Here is a 9,769-nt window from a genome sequence, read left to right as displayed (position 1 = left end):
TTTTGTTAGAGTTTTCTTCTTTATCAGTAAAGGGTGCCGAGTGCCTGTCTATCCGAGGTTAAACAGCAGCTCTGTTCTACTAAGCGTGGTGTTAGCCAGCCTGACAAAGGTTGCTGGGGTGTTCAGTCATCTGATAGACTGTTCCCGCTGTGACATCTTTGGGTCTCATTTTTTTCTGTCTCAAAGACCCCAGCAGCATCTGTAATAATTGTTACCAGCTGCATAAACAAATGGTTACAGACCTGAAATGGTTTCAGGAGGGCCCATGCGTTCTCCTTGATTTTACTTTTGCAAGCGAAAAGGGCGACTGTGAAGTGCAGTGACCTGCCACAAACCTGTATTTTCTGTTCTTACGTTTTCACAGGATTGTACTATTCTATATTATAATCACATCTCTTTTTTTCTTTTTTTTCTTTTTCTTTTTTTTTAATTCTCCTGAAAACCCAGTCTATTTGGACAGAATTTACCTCCTAAAAGGCAACAGAGCATGAGTGGGGAGCATCAGAAGTCTTTGAGTGACAAGTCTGTGTTGCTGTTTTTCTAGTGAGTTGCTGAAATTACATAAATTCCCCCTCCTGGGCCAAGGGAGGCATGTGGGCTGCTCTCACTCTGCATCCCTAGAACCAGAGGAGATATAGGTCTGGCTTTACCTTTGCTCTTTGCTAGCCAGCAGTTTATTAAATTACACAGGGACTAACATCCCCTGGAGTGCTGCGCTGACCATACTGACAGTGGGAGGCTGGGGTCTGTCCCACCTCGTTGGGGTGACCAGGCTTGGGTTCCTGCTCCCTTTGCAATCAATTCAGAGTATTAAACTCGGCCAGGGGATGATCCCAAGCCCCTAAGCCAGGTGCTTACTTACCACTACTGGTTACCCCAGGGAGCCAGCCTTATTTCCCATGTGAGTGTCTGATTCTGCATGAAAATAGATGTCTTCTGTATGGGCATGTCCTGCAGCTCTGGATGCCAGCCTGGAGCACAGAGTAAATGTGCCCCTAGTTAAGTGTAAACTGCAGTCCCCCCCACGCCAAACACCAAAAATCTAGCTTGCTGAGAAACCCTCTACAATATAGTCAGTGGGGTTGTGCAATGGGGAATGAGAGCGGGCTTCACCCACATCGTTTTCAATCTCTGGTCGCCAGTCTCTGCACAAGCCAGATAGTAGAATTAAAGCTGAATCTTGGGGTTTTCCCGTGAGAATCAGCTGCTTAAAGGAAGAATTATTGGACCCATACTCCTCAGGCTAGGTCAATGTTCAGTCAGCATCTGCTTTCTACCTCCCTGTTACGAGACGTGCATGAATGGTAACAGGTAAGTTTGTTAAAGCTCCTGTAACCTGACTCCGTGATCCTGTCCACAGTGAGCAAATTAATCTGCATGAATGTAAAGCGCTTTTCCATTTGGATAACAACAGATCATTGAAAAGGGAGCTGCATTAAGGATGATTTACTTTAGTTTTGGGTGTGCTCCTTAAAAAATACATTTTTTCTCAGTGTTGCAGCACTCTTCGTCTTGTGAGTCAAGTCTGCTGGAGACATGCAGTGGAGACACGACCATGTCATTCAACTTGGGCAAGTTACAGCTTTATCGACTTCCCTTCAGCCAGGTCATTTCACACCAGCTGGGTCTCTCTCCTCTTCATTTTTTTAATTGTATAGCAGCTCATTCAGATGTCTCCAAATGCTGCCAGCTTTTTTGCATGTGGAAGGGAGAAAACACCATCAATCAAAAAAAAAATAAAAATGTTTTGCCAGACGCTCAAATATCAAAAAAGCCCAAAAAGCTGGAAAGTTGTGCTTTATCCCTGGTAAGACAGTGCCTATTCTTTGGTCATGCCTGGCTGCCAGTGATCATAATAATACCGAGCAATTAGGCCTTTCATTTTCGTTAGGCTAATTAATTGTTTGCACAGTGCCCTGAATATGGAATAATTTTCCTTTGGAAAGAATAAAAGGATTAGAATGGCTTCATCCCAAGATGCTCAGAACGTATTTTATTTATTTTATGGGAGAAAAATTCTCTTGCGCCCCAAATGCAAACCATATACTTGAGTGTTAATGCCTGCGCTGGGACGTTTACATCAGCAGAGATGCACACAGATTATACATATGTCCATCCATCTGCCTCCACGCTCCATATGGTACCCGGGGTTTCTGCTGCATGTTAATGAATCCACAAAGAGGCTGGAGTCGTCGTCGCGTGTGTGCTGCCGGGTTTGTATGTCAGCCGTTGTCAGATGCTGGGAGAGTGATGAACACATCCCCTCGGAGATCAGCTGTCCGTGGCACAGGCGTGTGCCAGAGGCAGCACCGCTGTAATTACGAGCGCTGTATTGTGATAGTGCTCGGAGGGCAGAGCACTGGGGTGTAGAAATGTACTGGAGACTGCCTCAGGAGGTTTGTGCTCTTAAATACATCAAAGGTAAATGAAACCTGGGCTGGGATTCCATGAAGAAGGGTGCCCACTGCATACAGTATTGCGGGGAGTGTCGGTAGCTCTTTTTTATGTTTGTCCTATCCAGTGCCTCTTTGTGCTACCATGTTGTTAAATACGTATTTCATACTCAGTCGTTCCAAGTGTAAAACAAGCCTGCAGAAAGCCACTTCAGGGGAAAGCGAGGGCACGGATTCAGCTTCAAGTTTAAGGGAGAGGCTGCCATCACACAGACTTCCAGTAGAGTGGTTGGAGATAGCTAGCTGGAGTTGCCCTTGCCTTTCTTCCTCTCCGCTTCTGGTATAAGACCTGTTATGGCCAAGACTTGAAAGTGAAAATTGTGTCACATGCTACTTTCTCTTCCTTTTAAGATCAGGTCACTGAGAACAGCCCTGGGTTCGAAGGGAGCGTGAGGGGCCACCCAGGACAGTCTCTCAGCTACAGACATTTCTCCCGTCTTAGAAACAGCCACTGGCAGAGATGTCGCATCTCCCGAGCAATCTGTTCCCCTGCTAAACTACCCCGACTACTGGAAAGATTTCTCCAATACCTGCCCCCAAGCATCTCTAGATCCATCACCCATCTCATCCTATCCGTGCCTGCTGCTGCTGCATCTGCAGCCCAGACCAGGGCCACCCCAAACACAGGAGAGGAATGGGAGCGGGACACAAAGCAGGGACCGCAGTCGGGTCTATGTGCCTGCTGTGTGAAGATGTCATTCTGTGTTCAGGCTCAGCCTGCAGAATGCAATTGGAAGGCAAACTCCTTTTGTTTATTTAATGTCTGGATGTTTGAATGTTGCTTCTTGAGCTTTGGACCTTCTTGCTGTCTGACTATGCTAGGTCACACAGATGTCCCTGACATCAGTGCTGGCAGCCAACAGTCCCTGCCCCTGTTCACGTCAAACGAGTAAATCCAGTATTTGGGGTGCACATTCTTGTGATAGCTTTGTACATATATGTGGTAGGGGATGGAAAGCAGCAACTGCAAAGAACATGTCCCCCCATTATCTCAAGAGCTTTTCAGCATTTCACTTGCTTTCCTTCCTTGGTGCCTTCTTTTCACTTTGCTTCACAGTAAATATTCTGAGCATCTTGCCTGGTCAATGGGAGAGTCCCAAGTTTTCATTTTTCTCTTTTTTTTTCTTTTGTGAGTTTTTTTTTTCAAGCTTAACTCTCCTAAATAATGACTAGGGAGGAAGACAATGAACCAGAACAGACATGAAGGAGTTTGGACAACTGTCCTAAATTAGAGGATGGGTTTGCTTTGGAAATCCTATATGAATCACACTCTGTTATAGAGTTGGCTTTAACAGCAAATCTCTTGCAGCAGGGTGTCACTTCACTTCTATACATTACTTGAAATGCTTTACTAATTTGATGACCTCGTGGGCTCTCAGAAAAAGCCATTTATCTGTGTTTTGAGGAAAGAGCTCCTCTGAGCTAAAGGGACTGTTTTGTTGCTCAGATTTATTGCTTGGCTGACTTAATTCACCATTCAAACATGCTGATTTTTAGCTGCTGGGCAGTGGCCCTTTCAATGTTAAAACTAATTAACTGCTAGAACTCTTCTTAGTAAGGCTGTTTCCTTACTGTTTGTTTGGTTTTTTAATCCACAGAAATAAAGCAAACACGATCCTTGAATCACAGGTTGTGTGGATACGGTATCAGCGCAGACACAGCACCGTGTTGAATGACTTTGTGGTACAAAGGAAGCAAGGCTGCCGGCTGTCCCCGCTGTCGACGTGACACTGTACAAAGGTAAGATGAGAAAAGAGACAACATACAAAGACAGAAGAAAGGAGAGATGCCAGCATCACCACAAAGTGAGAGCTCCAAGAACAGCAAGAGAGGTCTCCAATACACAGCTAGCGACCCACAGCCACCAAAGATCTGAGCTATGGACCTTGCTGACAGGTCAAGGTCAATGGCGATGCAGCTGGGGGGTCCTTGCACCTCCTTCCCCTTCCTTCAGCCCTGCCACTGCTGTTGCAGCTTGCACTTCTGGAAGGACCGTGTGCTTCGTAGCTTGCATAGATCAGAAGGCTGTGGTGCCTGCTGTCAGGACCTTGTCAAAACCTTGCGTGGGAGGAGAAGGAATGGAAAGGGGGGTCGCTGGCTGTCAGGATGCCTCCGGCTGCAGGAAGTTAAGCTACTGGTTGTTATCTCATCAGGGAATTCTGCTCATCAAAATATTTTCTGGGAAAAGTTTATAACACCTGTGGTATTTCATGGTGATGTCTGAAGAAGGCATAAACAGGTGTAGAAGCTCAAGTGCAAGATAAATTCAGTTGTCTGTTGCACTCCTCCCTCCAGTGCTTTTGTAAAGCGCTGCTGCCCTGCTCCTTGCTCCAAGTCCATAGGTGCGAATGAAGTATAAATCACAGCTGTTAACTGAAAGCAGGGAATCCCTCACTGGCTCCAGCGAGCTCCCCATCTGTCTTTGCTCCTGACAGTTTGATTGCCTTTATCATCATCTTTAAATTCAGAGCTGCAAATACCATTAGTGGTCATAAAGAACGGCAATTCTTCCTGACGTGCCTCAACTACAGTGTCCTTCTCGAGTGGCAGCAAGGAGCACAGGCCAGCCATCTTTCTCCTATGAATTTGGGCTGGGAATCTCAGCCCCGGCTGTCAGTTCACCTCCATCTGATTGTCTGCTTCCTTCCATTTCATTTCAGGTGTCTCCAGGATTTCCAGCCTTCTTCTGAAGCTTCGTGGTCTAGTTGCTCATCCCTGGAGCACAGGAGTATAGAGGAGCATCCCTGGGCGTGTGATCAAGGAAATCTGATGTCACTCGAGTTGCTCTGAACAAAGGGGAAAGTGCAGGGGACCAGCTGTGTCGAGGGGAGAAGGGACCTCTGCTTCCCATGGATGCTGGTGGAGCTCACCTGGCCTTGGCCAGCTGCAGGGGAGCTCCAAAAGCATCATGAGGGTTTTTGTCTGGTAGTTCTCTAGGCAAAGCAAGAAGACAGTTGGTGAAAGTTTGTCATGGAGGGGGCTTGAATAAGGGAAAACACGAATTTGTGGTTGCAAGAGTCAAAAATAGTGTCTTGGGATATGTTGCGGTGATCAGCTGCCCCATCTTTTAGCTCTCAGCCAGAGCATTCCCTGGCCTGGAAAGGTCACCTCAGCGGCAGGACAGGACACAGAGTGTGAGGGGGACAGTGCTGAGGGCTGACCGTGACCCCGGAGATGTGCCAGGGGCCAATGGGGCAGACCAGTTCTCTTCAGTCCCTGACATTTCTCTGTGCACCCGTGAAGCCATCCCTGGAAAGAAGCACATATGGGGTCCACAGGTCTCATCATTTGCCGGCCATCCCTGCTGAACTCTCCTTGCCTGTGCGCACCCACGCTTTGCTTCCCATCAAACTGTCCTTGAAGCGACGCAGCAATGTGCCAGGTGTAGCTCTGCTGCCGCTCTCATCTCGGCAGCCCAAGGCTTTCCATTTGTTTAGCTGAAAGGGAGCCTGGGTCAAGGTTTTTACATGCCAAGCTGAATCGGAACAGAGAACACACAAGTGAGCTCAGAGCCAGGACCTGGGCTGGCAGCAGCCCTGGCAGGAGGGGCAGTACCAAGCTGGGGACCAGGGCAACATAGACAAAGGACGGGGGTGCTGCTGGGGGATGGGATGGGATGGGATGGGATGGGATGGGATGGGATGGGATGGGATGGGATGGGATTGGATGGGATGGGATGGGATGGGATGGGATGGGATGGGATGGGATGGGATGGGATGGGATGGGATGGGATGGGAAGCTGTGGGGTCCCTCTCGTGCAGCCCCAGCTGGCTGTTGAGTGGCGGGGACACATCACGGTCAGGCAGCAGTCCCCAGGGCAGAGCTGGGAAGGAGCTCCTCGCCTGGAGCCCCACACAAGCCCTGAGGCGTCTCGGGTACCGCTAGAGGCAGCTCTTGTTTTGAGCATGGAGAAAGCAGCCGGGTGCTCACAGGCACCGGGCTGCAGCCCAGGGGCTGTGCTGCAGGCAGGAGGGACAGGGCTGCTCCCGCCTGCCCTGAGACACGGCCCTTCCTCCACCAAGGACCTACAGCCCCTTGCAACAACCCACCCGGGGTCTGACAGCCCGATCGGCAGCAGCTTTTCTCCATGGTGGCAAATACAGCGTGTTAAAGCCTGGGGGGGCAAGGGGAGCCCCAGCATCGTGCCAGCCAACCTGAACTGAGGCAAGGAGGGCTTGTAGGGGACATGAGAGGCTCAGGGGGCTGAAACTGGCACCTGGGAGCAGCAATATACAAGGGAGAAGGCTGGAGTGAGAGCTGTGTGCCCCCCCTCCCTGTTCTGCCTGCACCAAGAGCGATTCCCTGCCACTGGCATCCTGCGGCAGGAGGGCGGGAGATAAAAGCCGACAGGGAATGGATTTGGTTTGTCCTTCTTTCTTTGTAGATTAACAGATCCAGTTCTGACTGAGGGATTTAGTGATTACAGCAACTTAATTGCATGGGGGAAGCATTTTCTAGCAATTACTTCTGTGTCCGTCTTGGCTGGCGGGGTGCTTCTCTTCACACCATGAGCAGCAGGGACAGCGCCAGCATGGCACCTGCCACAGCGTTCGGGGGTGCAGCCGGCCCCCGAGAGGGCAGCCGCAGCCTGGGTGGCACACACAGCTCCAGCCAGGCCTCCAGGACAAGCCCTGCCAGATGGATGCTGCCTGCGGTTGTGCTCCTGCCTGCTCCGTGCCTTGGGGAGCCCTGGGGAGGCTGGAGCCACTCGCCCACCCTCCACTTGGCGCAGGCAGCACGGGCAGTGCAGGCAGCCAGGCAAGTCCTCGGTGACCGAGAAGGTCCTCAGCAGCCGCAGGCCCCTCTCTGCAGCACCAGGGTTCTCCCTGGGTGATCTCCAGCGTTGCTCTTTTCATCTCAGTGCAGCCAGAGAAGAGGCTTATGGTCGCCTTAAAGGAATAAACGATGCATAAAAATATTTGATCAATTAAGCTGAATGATTTGGCAAGCGCAGGCTCCCGCTGTACCCATCCTCCTCACAATTGCCTCATTATCCAGCCCTAAATCAAGCTGTCACAGTTTTTTTTGGCTTGGGGGGGGGGGGGGGGGGGGGGGGGGAGAGGGAGGGAGGAAAGGAGGGAGCTGAGTTCCAGCCTTCACCTCCAAAACAGAAAAACCTCTCCCCAAGCAGGGAGTGGGGCAGTGAGTCACCGAGAGCATCCCTCCGCCCGCCTTCCCCCGCCGCCCCCTCACACCTTGCTCGCTATCTGCCTGCGCTGCTCCTCATTAATTTGATTGCAGAGGGGGGAGCGGAGACGTGATGGCAGCGCTGCGTTAGCCAGCACGGGCTGGTGCAAGGCTGCGGGGCTCCGCACCACCTCTGCCTGGGACTGGGGGTGCCTTCTGGTGCTGTCCCCAAAGATGCTGTCTCCGTCACTCACTGCTGTCCAGGAATCATCCCAGAAAGGGGACATGTCTCATCAGCAGGGCAGGAAGGTCTGGAGGTGACCCAGGGAGGGGGTCTCCACTCTTCTCGGGTGCCAAAATGAAGAGGGCTCAGACCCTATTTGCTCCTGTCCATGCCATGTGCGACAAGTGTCTGGAGAGCCTCCTCCTGCCTTAGCTGGGACAGGGGGTCCCTGGAGCCCTGCACAATGGGCACACCTGCACTGTAGTATCAGATCAGCCTCTTTTCACGAGGAAACCATGAGGAGATTGCACCAAGAGGCTCTTGATACAAGTAGGTCTCAGAGGACTCTGCGTGCATGAGCCCCAGACACCAGACATGGAGTCTATCACTGTTTATTAGCCAAGGGAGAAGGAAAAACATCTCTCTGGGAGCCTCAGTGTTTCACAGGCCCTGGAGAAAGCACCCGAGGACCTGTTTCTTGCATCCTCAGGACAATGGATCATCCCTTGCCTTGCATGCAGGGAATCCCTTCTCAGGAAGGGTCCCCCTCCCCCTCTGCCCTCTCTCAGTTGCAGCCTGGATGCTGTGCCAGACCTGTCTGACTCTGCTAGAAGAATCTGGAGGTGACCCATTGATTCACTCTGCTGGGTGGGTGGGTGAAACAGCTGCAAACTCATCTGTTCATGGGAGCAGAGCCAGGCAGCCAGAGCATCCCCGTGACACGGGCCTCCCTGCAGCAGAGACAGCCCAAACCAGACCTTCCACACAAGAAAACCTTCAAAGAAAAAAAGATGGGACCATGCAGTATAAACTGCATACAAAACTGCTGTTAGCCAAATGTGTTGTTTTCTCCTGCTGGCACCACCCCAGCGGGCAGGGCAGGGCAGGGCAGGGATGCCGGCTCTGGTGGGCAGGCTGGGACCTTGCTGGTCCCCAGCACCCGCTATGCTGTTGGGGCCGCTGGCAGATCAGCTCGGCACTGGGTCGCTGATGCCCGAGTGACAGCTTGCATGGGTGGCATGTTCGATCCACACTGTTTAGTTTCCATGCCTTTTTTAACACTGTCAAAACATGAGACGCTCCCGCTGCTTTCACAGCCTTGCTAATTGGCTGCAAAGAGCAGATTTCTGTTCACTACTTTTGAACTTTGGACTTGCTTTTAAAATCCAATTCCTACAAGGTTTTTCTGCCCTCCTCCCCTTCCAAGCCCGACTCTGCTCCAGCTTGCAGAGCTGTGAAGCAGCACAAGCAGCAACGCACTCCCACAGGCCACACACCCTGCAGTGATCCTGCAAGGGCTTTTTTGCTCCTTTTGCTGGTCGCCCCGGACTTCCCCAGCCTCTGGGACCTCTGGATATAGAGGACTAAAGAGCCCATGCCAACCCATCACCTGGAGCCCGCGAGCAAGACCCTCTCCAGGAAGCATCTCTTCAGCTGAACCTCCAGCAGATGTTGTGGTGTCTCCAGCCTTTCCCACTCCATCCTTGTTGTACTCCCTTCTCCCTACTCCAGTGACTGTTCTTTCCCGCTGACGAGTCTCTTTGATAGCATAGGTGCAGGATAGCACCATGCTTTGGGTGCTGAGTGCAGCACCTGCATGAGCCACAGGAAACACTGCTCTCCTCCCTGTCCTCCACCCATGTCCCAGCTCAGTCACCTCTGCAACTCAGACTTTTTCAGCCTGTTTTCCAGCTCTGCCGAAGCTGGTAACCGTTTGAGCAGGGCTGGAGCCTTCCTGACAGCACACACCTGGCAGGCTCTGGTTTTCCTTAGGTAAGGCCAAATGGGAGCTCTGGAGAAGCTCAGCTGAATCCAGCGGCAGCCAGAGAAGGGCTGGTGAGCTGGGACATCTCCAGGCTCCAACTGTGATCTCCTCCAGGGAGACTGGGAAAATGAGATTATGAGACTGGCCTATGCCCTTGGCAGAAGCGGTGCAAGGAGGAATGGGGGAACTGGACAAAACCCC

The sequence above is a fragment of the Falco biarmicus genome, chromosome 8, assembly GCF_023638135.1.
Source record: "Falco biarmicus isolate bFalBia1 chromosome 8, bFalBia1.pri, whole genome shotgun sequence".
In the NCBI taxonomy this organism is placed as follows: Eukaryota; Metazoa; Chordata; class Aves; order Falconiformes; family Falconidae; genus Falco; species Falco biarmicus.
This window is presented reverse-complemented; position numbering follows the sequence as displayed.